The 15,498-nt window shown below is 38.2% G+C and overlaps 1 protein-coding gene, 1 long non-coding RNA gene and 1 pseudogene across 10 annotated transcripts in view; 1 reads left to right on the forward strand and 2 right to left on the reverse strand.

Moving 5' to 3' along the window:
* RERE (arginine-glutamic acid dipeptide repeats) overlaps positions 1-15,498 on the forward strand; it is a 636,739-nt gene that overhangs the window by 488,845 nt on the left and 132,396 nt on the right. The gene's annotated exons all lie outside the window — the stretch shown is intronic.
* The window catches only part of LOC143674976 (uncharacterized), a 95,012-nt gene that overhangs the window by 34,208 nt on the left and 45,306 nt on the right, over positions 1-15,498 (reverse strand). The window lies entirely within an intron of this gene.
* LOC143674964 (prefoldin subunit 1 pseudogene) lies at positions 320-2,394 on the reverse strand (annotated as a pseudogene).

Below are 15,498 nucleotides of genomic sequence, written 5' to 3' on the forward strand. Positions count from 1 at the left end.
TTCCTCGGGTTTGCCACTCAAGAGCTTAAGTTGGTATGTTGCTCCATGTATCTCTAGGTCCTTTGTGCCCCCTCCTTTCCTTCAGGGCCCAGAAAATATTTTTGAAGTATTTCGTTGTGTCCGATCTGGGAAAAAAAAAACTTTTTTTTTTCCTTTTTACATCAGCCCTGCCCCCTCTGCGGCAGGACAAACGGGTAACCTCAGCTTTTGTTCAGAGGCCTATTTTTAGTAGTTGAATTTGTTTAGTAATTCCACAGTTGGAGCTTAGTTGAGCTCAGCCTCTTGCTGAAAGGAAAGTCTCTTTCCTTTCCCCTCTGGAAAGCAGCCTGTGGGGGAGGGGCACCAGCATCTATGGCTTGGGTGACTCAAGGGTCTGGATGGGAGCACAGCTGGAACAACTTGTCCAGACTGGTGTATACTGTGTGTCTGGTCACTGATGTGGCCCCAGAAGTTGTTCTGTACTGTTTCTGGTTATTTACTAGGTGCTCTGGAGAATGAACTAAATTCCACACCTCACTAAGCCACCATCTTGGACCCCCTCCATGCATTTTTAGTCAAGGATCATGCTCATATTTCTTTCCATCCTCAACAGTCCTTCAAAATAGGTACCATACTCTCCCTTTATGCAGCTGAGAAAACTGAGGTTTCAAGAGAACCTCACTTAATAGCACATAGCTAAAACAGATCTAGGATTCAAATCAAAGCCAAAGCCAAGAACCCTGCCTCATTTAGACTTTAACTTTGTGTAACTCCAAACTGTCTTTCCAAGTGTTTGTGTTTGAGCAAATAAAGTAACAGCTTTTAGCCTCAGAATTGCCAAAACATTCAGAGTTTGGTTTGTTCTGTATTTTTAAAATAGTTTACCAGCCACAGTTGAAGTGACAGCATTATTTTATAATCTCCGTGCTGATTGAGGCTCCTTTTTCTATACCTTCAAAAATACTATAGCCAGAAGAAATTGATCATCAAATTTCCAGGTACTTATTGAACATGGGAACTCACTGTGAATGAGAAATATGGCAATGTTATATCAGCCTAGAGAAATTCATTTGTGAGAAATTACCTGGACATATTACCGCCTATTTTTACATGCCCCAGAATATAGGTTGTTTCTTTTTTTTTCGGTGGGGGGGGTGTACAGGTGACTTCTGTTGGCTCTTTTTTTTTTTTCCCGGGGTGTACAGATGACTTCTGTTGGTGATTCTAGACATTTTGCTACATGTCTAGCAGTAGATTCAAGCAGAGCTTCCTTGTCTGTCCTGGCTCTCCTCTTCCCTTTCCTGGGAGTTCCTGACCCACCTTGAGGAGAGTTAGGGGGGTGTCTTAGGGCATAGGTGATAGACAGAGCCAGGATAAAAAATAGAAAGTTGAGATCTGCAAGGGACTCCAACTAACTTAGAATATGGGGTTGGAGGTGGGGGTGGAATATTCCTGGGCCATGCAGAGAAAATGTCCATCTAGGCAGAAGAGAGGCAGTTTCCCAGGAAGGGAAGAGGTCCAGAGGAAGAACTTCCCCTAGAGGGTTCCTACTGTGACTTTCGAGCCATCAAGATCTCCCAGATGTTGTCCTCAGCTTCCTTCACACTCCGTTCAATATAGAATTTTTCCTGTTCCAGATCTTTAATTTTTCCTTCTGCTATATTCTGTTTCTCTAACAACTGGTTGTGAATTACCTCCTTGGACTGAGAGACAAACATTCTTTCTACACCTTCATACATGTTAATCTCATCTACCAAAGTTATAATCTCTCTTCGGTAAGATGTGCATGTTTCTTCATTGTTTAGTCCTTCAGTCTATATGTCCACAAGCTTCACCTTCTGTTGGGTGTCAATAACTTTGGCTGGAAGTTCTGTGAAGGCCTTTTTCAACTCCAGATCCACAGGGGCCTCCATCTTGGTTCACTATTTGTGCCTCAAAATATAGGGGTTTGTGTGTTTGTTTTTGGTTGTTGCTGTTCATTAAGTATAGGCAAGCTTAGTCATATTACGCAAATGTTCATCTTTAAAACCTCCTCTAAGAAGTCATCTTGGATTTTCCAGGCAGAGTAAATGTTACCTCTTTCACTATTCTTTGAACTCTCTATGTTTTTATGATAGCATTTGTTTCATTGTTACTTTGTTTACATGTGTATCTTTCCTCCTTTCTGTTGCTGGTGCTCTTCTTCCTTCTACCAACCCACATCCCACCCCAGTTAAGAAAAGATAATGTGCTTGTTATGTCATTGCAGCTGAAGGACCAGTCCCTCTGCCTGTTGTTGCCATCAGATTTGCCAGCCCTGTGCTCCTCCTGTGTAGACATTTTTAGGGTATACTCTCAGTCTTCCTCCTAGAACATGTTTTTATGGTAAAAACATAGTTCTGCTGCTTACTGTAGATGTGGCCTTGAGCAAGATACTTAACCTCTCATTTCTTCGTCTTTAGTACTTTTGCCACAAAAGGGTGGTGTAGGAATAAGAAGTCATATTTTAAAGCTGTAGCACAGTTCCTAGCACACTATGCACTATGCGATGCTCAGCAAACATGGTACCCCCTCCTTTTTTCCATGAAACTCCACGGGCTGGCAGAATTCGTGGAACATTGCTATTCAAAATGTTGGATGAAAGGAAGGAAAGAGGCCTGGTTCAGGGACTGTGTATTTCCTTCTGAAAATTGACTGGACTCTACTCTCAGCAGTTAAAACATTATCTTTAAAATATGCTCTCATAAAAATATTTAGACTTCCGGAGAAGATGGCGGCTTAGTAAGACGTGCGGATCTTAGTTTCTTCTCCAGGACAGCTACTAGGGGAGTAGAAACGATACAGAACAGCTCCCAAAGCCACAACAGAGATAAAAAATACAGCGTACCCCATCCTGGAACGGCTGGCTGGCTGAGAGAAGCAGCTCGGGTGAGATCGCCGAGGCACGCGGGATTCACCGGGCGGGGCGGCAAGCGGCCGGAGTCGCTCCCTTCCCCCTCCCCGGGCCGGCTGGGAGAATTGGAGAGGCGGTCCCCTGAAACCGCGGCGGCTGGCGCCCACACCACGCGCAGCCCCCCGGAACAACTGAGAGAATTGGATCGGAAATCCCCAGGCCGCGGAGAACGGTGACGGGTGGGGGAGGCCCCTTCCAAACCCGTGACTCCCCGGGAACATGCACTCTCCTGGGCCGGCCGCTGCCGCTAGCGCCCTCCCGCCACGCTTGTTGCCCTGGGCCGACTAGGAAATTCGGACAGGCGCTTTCCCGGGCTGCGGCAGCCAGTGACCCTCCCCACGTTCAGACCCCGGGCCGGCTTGCACTCTTCCAAGCCGCTTCGGCTAGCAAACCTCCCGGACGGCGAGAGTTTTCCAAAGTTAAAGGTCCCACAGCACCTTTTACTGGTGGGACCCGCAGACAAACGTGTGCCACGAGCGCCACCTACTCGGCAGGATAAGAAAAACAGAACCCAGAGATTTCACAGAAAAATCTTCCAAACTTTTGGATCCAATACCCAGGGAAATCTGCCTAAATGTGCAGACGAAACAGAAGATAACGGATCACGCTCAAATAATTGAAAATATGGCCCAGTCAAAGAAACAAACCAATAATTCAAATGAGATACAGGAGCTGAGACAACTAATGCTGAATATACGAACAGAAATGGAAAACCTCTTCAAAAACGAAATCGATAAATTGAGGGAGGACATGAAGAAGACATGGGCTGAACAAAAAGAAGAAATAGAAAAACTGAAAAAACAAATCACAGAACTTATGGAAGTGAAGGACAAAGTAGAAAAGATAGAAAAAGCAATGGATACCTACAATGATAGATTCAAAGAGACAGAAGATAGAATTAGTGATTTGGAGGATGGAACATCTGAATTCCAAAAACAAACAGAAACTATCGGGAAAAGAATGGAAAAATTTGAACAGGGTATCAAGGAACTCAAGGACAATATGAAGCGCACAAATACACGTGATGTGGGTGTCCGAGAAGGAGAAGAGAAGGGAAAAGGAGGAGAAAAACTAATGGAAGAAATTTTCACTGAAAATTTCCCAACTCTTATGAAAGACCTAAAATTACAGATCCAAGAAGTACAGCGCACCCCAAAGAGATTAGACCCAAATAGGCGTTCTCCAAGACACTTACTAGTTAGAATGTCAGAGGTCAAAGAGAAAGAGAGGATCTTGAAAGCAGCAAGAGAAAAACAATTCATCACATACAAGGGAAACCCAGTAAGACTATATGTAGATTTCTCAGCAGAAACCATGGAGGCTAGAAGACAGTGGGATGATATATTTAAATTACTAAAAGAGAAAAACTGCCAACCAAGACTCCTATATCCAGCAAAATTGTCCTTCAAAAATGAGGGAGAAATTAAAACATTCTCAGACAAAAAGTCACTGAGAGAATTTGTGACCAAGAGACCAGCTCTGCAAGAAATACTAAAGGGAGCACTAGAGTCAGAACCGAAAAGAGAGAAGAGAGAGGTATGGAGAAGAGTGTAGAAAGAAGGAAAGTCAGATATGATATATATAATACAAAAGGCAAAATGGTAGAGGAAAATATTATCCAAACAGTAATAACATTAAATGTCAATGGACTGAATTCCCCAATCAAAAGACATAGAATGGCAGAATGGATTAAAAAACAGGATCCTTCTATATGCTGTCTACAGGAAACACATCTTAGACCCAAAGATAAACATAGGTTGAAAGTGAAAGGTTGGGAAAAGATATTTCATGCAAATAACAACCAGAAAATAGCAGGAGTGGCTATACTAATATCCAACAAGTTAGACTTCAAATGTAAAACAGTTAAAAGAGACAAAGAAGGACACTATATACTAATAAAAGGAACAATTAAACAAGAAGACATAACAATCATAAATATTTATGCACCGAACCAGAATGCCCCAAAATACGTGAGGAATACACTGCAAACACTGAAAAGGGAAATAGACACAAATACCATAATAGTTGGAGACTTCAATTCTCCACTCTCATCAATGGACAGAACATCTAGACAGAGGATCAATAAAGAAATAGAGAATCTGAATATTACTATACAGGAGCTAGACTTAACATACATTTATAGGACATTAAATCCCACAACAGCAGGATACACCTTTTTCTCAAGTGCTCATGGATCATTCTCAAAGATAGACCATATGCTGGGTCACAAAGCAAGTTTTAACAAATTTAAAAAGATTGAAATCATACACAACACTTTCTCAGATCATAAAGGAATGAAGTTGGAAATCAATAATAGGCGGAATGCCAGAAAATTCACAAATACGTGGAGGCTCAACAACACACTCTTAAACAACGAGTGGGTCAAAGAAGAAATTGCAAGAGAAATTAGTAAATACCTCGAGGCAAATGAAAATGAAAACACAACATATCAAAACTTATGGGACGCAACAAAGGCAGTGCTAAGAGGGAAATTTATTGCCCTAAATGCCTATATCAGAAAAGAAGAAAAGGCAAAAATGCAGGAATTAACTGTCCACTTGGAAGAACTGGAGAAAGAACAGCAAACTAATCCCAAAGCAAGCAAAAGGAAAGAAATAACAAAGATCAGAGCAGAAATAAATGAAATTGAAAACATGAAAACAATAGAGAAAATCAATAAGACCAGAAGTTGGTTCTATGAGAAAATCAATAAGATTGATGGGCCCTTATCAAGATTGATAAAAAGAAGAAGAGAGAGGATGCAAATAAATAAGATCAGAAATGGAAGAGGAGACATAACTACTGACCTCACAGAAATAAAAGAGGTAATAACAGGATACTATGAACAACTTTACGCTAATAAATACAACAATTTAGATGAAATGGACGGGTTCCTGGAAAGACATGAACAACCAACTTTGACTCAAGAAGACATAGATGACTTCAACAAACCAATCACAAGTAAAGAAATTGAATCAGTCATTCAAAATCTTCCTAAAAAGAAAAGTCCAGGACCAGATGGCTTCACATGTGAATTCTACCAAACATTCCAGAAAGAATTAGTACCAATTCTCCTCAAACTCTTCAAAAAAATCGAAGTGGAGGGAAAACTGCCTAATTCATTCTATGAAGCCAACATCACCCTCATACCAAAACCAGGCAAAGATATTACAAAAAAAGAAAACTACAGACCAATCTCTCTAATGAATATAGATGCAAAAATCCTCAATAAAATTCTAGCAAATCGAATCCAGCAACACATTAAAAGAATTATACATCATGACCAAGTAGGATTCATCCCAGGTATGCAAGGATGGTTCAACATAAGAAAATCAATTAATGTAATACACCATATCAACAAATCAAAGCAGAAAAATCACATGATCATCTCAATTGATGCAGAGAAGGCATTTGACAAGATTCAACATCCTTTCCTGTTGAAAACACTTCAAAAGATAGGAATACAAGGGAACTTCCTTAAAATGAGAGAGGGAATATATGAAAAACCCACAGCTAATATCATCCTCAATGGGGAAAAATTGAAAACTTTCCCCCTAAGATCAGGAACAAGACAAGGATGTCCACTATCACCACTATTATTCAACATTGTGTTGGAGGTTCTAGCCAGAGCAATTAGACAAGAAAAAGAAATACAAGGCATCAAAATTGGAAAGGAAGAAGTAAAACTATCACTGTTTGCAGACGATATGATACTATACGTCAAAAACCCGGAAAAATCCACAACAAAACTACTAGAGCTAATAAATGAGTACAGCAAAGTAGCAGGTTACAAGATCAACATTCAAAAATCTGTAGCATTTCTATACACTAGTAATGAACAAGCTGAGGGGAAAATCAAGAAATGAATCCCATTTACAATTGCAACTAAAGGAATAAAATACCTAGGAATAAATTTAACTGAAGAGACAAAAAACCTATATAAAGAAAACTACAAAAAACTGTTAAAAGAAATCACAGAAGACCTAAATAGATGGAAGGGCATACCGTGTTCATGGATTGGAAGACTAAATATAGTTAAGATGTCAATCCTACCTAAATTGATTTACAGATTCAATGCAATACCAATCAAAATCCCAACAACCTATTTTTCAGAAATAGAAAAACCAATAAGCAAATTTATCTGGAAGGGCAGGGTGCCCCGAATTGCTAAAAACATCTTGAGGAAAAAAAACGAAGCTGGAGGTCTCGCGCTGCCTGACTTTAAGGCATATTATGAAGCCACAGTGGTCAAAACAGCATGGTATTGGCATAAAGATAGATATATCGACCAAAGGAATCGAATGGACTGCTCAGATATAGACCCTCTCATCTATGGACATTTGATCTTTGATAAGGCAGTCAAGCCAACTCAGCTGTGACAGAACAGTCTCTTCAATAAATGGTGCCTAGAGAACTGGATATCCATATGCAAAAGAATGAAAGAAGACCCATCTCTCACACCCTATACAAAAGTTAACTCAAAATGGATCAAAGATCTAAACATTAGGTCTAAGACCATAAAACAGTTAGAGGAAAATGTTGGGAGATATCTTATGGATCTTACAACTGGAGGCGGTTTTATGGACCTTAAACCTAAAGCAAGAACACTGAAGAAGGAAATAAATAAATGGGAGCTCCTCAAAATTAAACACTATTGTGCATCAAAGAACTTCATCAAGAAAGTAGAAAGACAGCCTACACATGGGAGACAATATTTGGAAACGACATATCAGATAAAGGTCTAGTATCCAGAATTTATAAGGAGATTGTTCATCTCAACAACAAAAAGACAGCCAACCCAATTACAAAATGGGAAAAAGACTTGAACAGACACTTCTCAGAAGAGGAAATACAAATGGCCAAAAGGCACATCAAGAGATGCTCAAAGTCCCTGGCCATTAGAGAAATGCAAATCAAAACCACAATGAGATATCATCTCACACCCACCAGAATGGCCATTATCAACAAAACAGAAAATGACAAGTGCTGGAGAGGATGCGGAGAAAGAGGCACACTTATCCACTGTTGGTGGGAATGTCAAATGGTGCAACCACTGTGGAAGGCAGTTTGGCGGTTCCTCAAAAAGCTGAATATAGAATTGCCATACGACCCAGCAATACCATTGCTGGGAATATACTCAAAGGACTTAAGGGCAAAGACACAAACGGACATTTGCACACCAATGTTTATAGCAGTGTTATTTACAATTGCAAAGAGATGGAAACAGCCGAAATCTCCATCAACAGAAGAGTGGCTAAACAAACTGTGGTATATACATACGATGGAATACTATGTAGCTTTAAGACAGGATAAACTTATGAAGCATGTAATAACATGGATGGACCTAGAGAACATTATGCTGAGTGAGTCTAGCCAAAAACTAAAGGACAAATACTGTATGGTCCCACTGATGTGAACAGACATTCGAGAATAAATTTGGAATATGTCATTGGTAACAGAGTCCAGCAGGAGGTAGAAACAGGGTAAGATAATGGCCAATTGGAGTTGAAGGGATACAGACGGTGTAACAGGACTAGATACAAAAACTCAAAAATGGACAGCACGATAATACCTAATTGTAAAGTAATCATGTTAAAACACTAAATGAAGCTGCATCTGAGCTATAGGTTTTTGTTTTGTTTTGTTTCGTTTTATTTTGATTTTACTATTATTACTTTTATTTTTTTCTCTATATTAACATTCTATATCTTTTTTGGTTATGTTGCTAGTTCTTCTAAACTGATGCAAATGTACTAAGAAATGATGATCATGCATCTATGTGATGATGTTAAGAATTACTGATTGCATATGTAGAATGGTATGATTTCTAAATGTTGGGTTAATTTCTTTTTTTCCGTTAATTAAAAAAAAAAAAGAGAGAAGGGGTAATTGGAGCTGAAGGGATACAGACTGTTAACGGGACTGGATATAAAAACTCAGAAATGGACAGCACAATACTACCTAATTGTAATGCAATTATGTTAAAACACTGAATAAAGCTGCATGTGAGGTATAGGTTTTTTGTTTTGTTTTTTTTTTCTTTCTATTATTGTTTTAATTCTTATTCTGTTGTCTTTTTATTTCTTTTTCTAAATTGATGCAAATGTACTAAGAAATGATGAATATGCAACTATGTGATGTTATTAAGAATTACTGATTGTACATGTAGAATGGAATGATTTCTAATTGTTTTGTTAATTCTTTTTTTAATTAATAAATAAAAAAAAAATATTTAGACAAATTTGTCCTCTCCAGTGCTCAAATAGCATTATTTGGAGTAGAAATGGAAAAAAAAAAAAAAAAAAAAAAAAAAAACAAGAATAAATACTGTGGCTGCAGTTTAATTTTTATTTGTTAATGTATGTCTACATCATATTTTTTGCTTGATAGTAGGTCGTTGGTGATGGAGGTATGATTGAAAATTTATTGACATCTGTGAATTATGATTTACGAGGAATTTCTTAAGTTTTGTCTTGAACAGAATTTGACTAGATCTTTTCTATTTATGTTAATAGTTGAATTAATAAAACCACATTAAGAATTTTAAGATTTTTTCTAAATCCTACTTTTTTCCTTTTAAATATTTTAGAAATTTAATGACGTAGATAAACAGCATATTTTGCGTAGAGCGAAAGACTTTGAAATCTATGTTCTGAATGGATTGTGGTTATATAATATTTTGCCTGAATGAAGTCTAACTCAGATAGGATTTTTATAGTTTTTATAATGGCTATAATTGTAAAAAGATGTTTGGGTGGTATAGAAACTGCCAAATGAAGTGCCATTTAATCTCAAAAGGTCACAGCAAAAGGGACATTTAACATAAGATATAAATTACAGTTAAAGAACAATATTTTGATGTCTGAGACCAGAGATGTCAGGGCAGGGAGATGTAATTCATGAGTTCATTATAGAACAGAGGTGCCTGACAGCTGAGCCGTGCCAGAAGAAAAATTTATTGGCAACATCATGCAGATAGAAAATGGCAGCTAAAATGAGAAGCCAGAGTAGAAACTTGAAACCTTGTGCTGATTCTTAGAGTCTATGCTAATAAGATTGCCCAACATGCAGAGATGTTTAATAACTGCTGTAATATAAATGAGGTGTTTTGTCATGTATATATTTTCAGTCTTATTTAAATTGAAATCTCATCCTTTCTCTATAAAATAACACTCTTTATAACCAGGCTTTAAGGTTCTTTGTCTCACTTCTGTCCGATATACAGATTCCCTAAGATTTCAAAATTGTTTAGACAGGAGGGTTAAAGCTTAAAACAAAATTTCCATCCATGCTTGAGGAAGGATATAATTTAATGTTTATAGCAGTCCATGAGAAGTTCAATTATGAGTTAATTAAACTGTGGGCAGTCATTAAGTATTATTTATTCTTTTGAGAGGCTTGCCAGTAAAGCACTTATATATATTAAATTATAGAAAGTAATAAGCAGGGAATGATTTGTCAGACACAGTGAGTGTAGCAGATTTAACTTGGGCTATTATGTGAAATATGTTTTTCTTCTTGTGACACAGCCCATTCTTTCTTCCTGCTATTTCTGGAGAGGTCAGAGGCTGTAACAAGACATCTGTATGGTTAGTCACCAGCATTACTGGCTCTGTTGACCCATACAGATGTTTGAATTATCTTAGATTAGAGACAGGTATCTAAAATATTACTCCCTATGATGATACCATTGTACAGTTTTATAGCTATTTTACATTTCAGAGTATCTTGACACATTGTCTCTCATTTAATGTTTTCCATTAAATGTGTTCTGTGACACAGCTGAGGATTAGTGTTATTATGCCCAGTTGACGAAACCTCAACTCGGCTGGTCTGTGACAAAGCTGATAATAAGAATCTGTCTCCTTCCCCTAATCCTGTGTTTTTTTTCACTGGGCTACAGAAGGCACTTGAAGCTTATGTATTAGGGCTGCTGAGTACCAGCAGTCCTTGAGAGCTTTTTATGCCGTTGGTTAAGTGTGTCCAGTTACATTATGGCACAGTGTCTTTGGTTCTAAGTGATCCACTATAGTGGTTACATTTGTTACAGTGGAGCCAAGCCAGTAGTTTGTTCCTCAGAAGCTATTGTTATTTTTAGAATAAAAATTCCCTACCAAGTTGAATCCTCATCATTCACTCACACAAATCTGTTCTTTGTTTGCTAGCTGCAGGAATGCAATATACCAGAAACAGAATGGCTTTTTAAAGGTGGAATGTAATAAGTTGCTAGTTTACAGTTCTAAGGCTGTAAAATTGTCCAAATTAAAGCAACTCTGTAGAAATGTCCAATGTAAGACATCCAGGGAAAGATACCTTGGTTCAAGAAGGCCAGTGATGTTCAGGGTTTCTCTCTCAACTGGAAAGACACATGGCAAACATGGCGATGTCTACCAACTTCCTCTCCAGGTGTTTTGTTTCATGAAGCTCTCTCAGGGGCGTTTCCCTTCTTCATCTCCAAAGGTCTCTGGCTGGTTGGGCTCTTCTCGTGGCTCTTGTCATTCTAAATGGACTCTCTCCAAATGTTTCCTCTTTTAAAGGATTCTGGTAAGCTAATCAAGACCCACCTGGAATGGTTGGAGTCACATCTCCCTCTAATCCAAGGTTAATACCCACAATTGGGTGAGTTACATCTCCATGGGATCAAGCAAAAAGCTCCCAGCCAGCAACATTGAATGAGGATTAAAGGACGTGACTTTTCTGAGGTCCACCACAGATTCAGTGCACACCATCTTTGCATGCCACTGTATTCCCATTGCTAGTAGCATTGATCTGACATAAGAAGTTGCTTAGGTATTCTTTGTTGAATGCAAGGAAGACGGAGACTGTCATGTGAGCAGCTTACTACTCAGGCTGGGACATTCCACTGGACCTGCCTCCATTTTCTGGATCTCAAGGACATTGAACTTATGATGCAGAAAGTGCGATAAAGGAGGGATGGATACCTAATGTGGAAAGAGTTCATGTTTGTCATTCTTAATGAACAAACCAGAAATAAAGGGAAGAACACACTTTTGAGGATTCTGTGGGGGCAAGCCCTAGGACCAAAGGACAAATTGATGGAAAACAACAAAATGGGAACTGTTCCATGTTGGGAGTGGCTCAGAAGTCAAGTGGGTTGGAGATTCTACATTTGTGATCAAATTATCCAGCTGAAAACCCCAGATCTTGCCCTGTGGTTTCTGGAAAAACAGTTGTTACTCCTGTGGAAATGCAGCCCCATAGTTGATAGTGATATGGACAAGAGGCAGATTTACAAGTAAATGTTCTCTTGAATGCTGGATTTATTTATTTATTATTATTATTATTATTATTGTGTGTGGAGGGAAGTGCATGCATGGGCTGGGAATCAAACCCAGGTCTGCATAGAACAGTGGTTTCTGCTAAATGACACCCTGGTTTAGTGGCTGGTAAGATGATAAGGATTGTGAAAGAGTTAAGTGCTTCTCCCACCAGTTGCTTGTGAAAATTGGGAATTGATTGAGTCAAGATACTATATCTTGGTCCCTGCTTTTTGCAATGATCTTTTTGCAGCAACTCCAGAATATATAATTCTCTACACTCTATATTAATTGCATTAAATCCCACATTTTACCAACCTGGCTTAGTTGTAGAATGGGCCAGAAGGTTTATTTATCTTGTTTTAATTGCTTTTCCATTGCTACAAAGTAAAGCTGTAAGACTTTGAAGGTTTTTTTCTCTCTGTCTTACTATAATTTCTTTTAGACAACCTTCTTTAGGGAAGTGGTAGATAATCTTATTCACAATAAAGCACCCTTTACCTTAGCAATATTGGGAAGACTGTACTGAATTTTATGACTATATAAATGCATCTCTGTGATTGAGATCGGGTTTTAAGATTTGAAACCCACAATGTTTTTCTAAAGATGAAATTATTTTAATCCTTCAGAGCTCAATACTATACTAGAGGAGAAAGTTATTAATGATTTTTTTTTTTAACCTGGGCAGGCACCGTGAATTGAACCCAGTGTCCAGGATGGCAGGCAAGAACTCTGCCACTGAACCACCGTTGCCCACCCTTTAATGACAATTTTTAGAGGCTTAAGATAGCCAGTATTTTGTTAGACATACCACATCAAATTTACATGAGAAATAAATATATCTTTTAGTTCTTTCTTGAATGTTACTTTTACCCCTACCTGAAGAAAGAATATCTTTATAATTATCCAGAAAACCCTTATTACAAAGGGCTTACTTGCGTACACTGTACTGAGCAAAGAAGATAAACTCTGGCTTTTAGGACTCCAGAGATTGGATGTGACATCTAGATAGACATGTCATGCTAGAACCAATTCTCACAGTTCACACCATTCTGAATCACCCAATTTTGGTGTCCAGGCTTTGTTGTTCACAGCTCTGTATGTCCACAGCACCTAGAGTGATGCCTGGCTACACTCAGTGAATACTTGTTGAAGGAATGAACAATGTCCTGAACTCCATTAATCTTCCCAGAGTGTTTTAAAGATAATCTCTACTGTTCTGAAGCTACATGGGCCTACTTTTAATATGGTAAAAGTGTATATTTAATAAAATATCATTAACATATTTCTTTAAGGATATAAAGTTTCTCTCAGGATTTTCTCAAACAAGATTCCTAGAAGGTGGAAATAAATGTTTGTAACATTAAGAAGAGAGTGCCCCTGTAGTATAAAGGTTTCTTTTGGTCCCTTAGGAAGAGGAGTGCCAGAATAGCCCCTTGGCCCAGCTTCATGAATTATTGATGACAGGACAGTAATGTCCAGACTTCATTCATTCAATAAATATTCATCACTTTTAGTAAAGAATCCACATCTACTTCCAAATGTGTGCGGTGTAGAGGTAGAATGGGTGGGCACTCTGAATATATTTTGGGATTATAGCATAGAAAGGTCAGGAACAGGCATATTAAGGGGACAGGCAAGCAGTGGATCAAATGAAAGGAAGGAACTTACTGTTACTTAGAGAACAGGGAGGCTGTAGAGAACCCAGTTTGGCACATTAATTGCAACAGCTTCTTAAGGGGAGAGTGTGATACAAAGATTTGTAAAAGAAGAACAAATGTTGGGATATGTTTAAAGGAGAATGCTTCTTTCTCTAATAAGCAGCTCACTAGAAATTTACCTGAGGGGCATTGTGCAAACAGTAGTCATCTTCTCTAATTGACCAGCCCAGCAGCAACAAGTTCAGGGGTTACTAGAAACATTTCTTCCTGTTACTGTTTAAAACTTTCCTTGATGAACCAAAGACCAGAAGCCTTCTAGGGATTAATGACATTTTCATTTTAATTTGAGTGATTTCCTGTTACCAGCCACATAAGATTTTAAAACTTTTCTGTGCACTGAACCAGAGTTTTAATCAGATTTCATGAAGTATTATACATGAGTAATTATATGAAACACATAGTTTTTGTTTATCTTATAACTTTTCCCTATCTCTGAAAAGGCTCCTTTCTACCTAGAAAATTTCTCTCTCCCTCTCCTATTCTCCCCTTCTCCCCTTTTCCCCTTCCCTCCCTCCATGTGCCAGATACAGTTCTAAGCAATTTAGATATATTTCCTAATGTTCCTACGATAACTTAGAGAGGCAGATGTTATTGTCATACTGGTTTTTAAAAATGAGGAAATTGAGATGCAAAGAGGATAAGTAATTTGCCCAGGGTCACATACCTAATAGGTAATAGAGCTAGAATTTGTTTGTTTGTTTGTTTGCACAGGCAGGCACCAGGAATTGAACCCGGGTCTCTGGCATGGCAGGCCAGAACTCTGTCTGCTGAGCCACCATGGCCCACCCATAAAGCTAGAATTTGAATCCAAGCAGTCTGGCTTCAAAGTCCATAGTTTTTAATCATTCTCCTTATAATTACTCCCAAACTATAATTTCCTCTTATAAAATGCTGTTAATTTGCCATGAGCTTTTTATTAGGAATTTATTATTTGATCAACTTTATTTCAAAATATCACTAAACTGTATGCTTCTAAAAATTAATAGACATACGGTTTTTCTTTTTATTCAGTTCCAATCCATGTTATTAAGCTCTCGTTATATTTTAGAACATGCGAAATATCTGCCTGTTCCAGATATTAGATGAAGTATGGAAATCCAACCTTATTTTAATCTTTTTATACATCTAAAAGGAAGCTAGATTTGACAGTTTTCAGACATTTTTGAGTTATAGTAACATTTCATTTTACAAAGTCTAATGTTGGATTGCCATAAAAATAAATACCTTAATATCCAGCATTTCACATTTGTACTGGTTTGAAAGGATGTATGTCCCCTAGAAAAGCTATGTTTTAATCAAAAACTCATTTGTAAAGAATAATCCCTATTCAATACTGTATGTTTGAATCTGTAATTAGAGCATCTCCCTGGAGATGTGATTTAATCAAGAGTGGTTGTTACACTGGATTAGGTGATGACATGTCTCCATCTATTCGGGTGGGTCTTGATAAGATTTTGGAGTCCTATAAAAGAGGAAACATTTTGGAGAATAAAAGAGATTCGGAGAGAGCAGAGAATGCTGGGGCACCACAAAGCAGAGTCCACAAGGCAGCGACCTTTGGAAATGAAGAAGGAAAACACCTCCCAGG

This window comes from Tamandua tetradactyla, chromosome 2 (assembly GCF_023851605.1).
Source record: "Tamandua tetradactyla isolate mTamTet1 chromosome 2, mTamTet1.pri, whole genome shotgun sequence".
Lineage (NCBI taxonomy): Eukaryota > Metazoa > Chordata > Mammalia > Pilosa > Myrmecophagidae > Tamandua > Tamandua tetradactyla.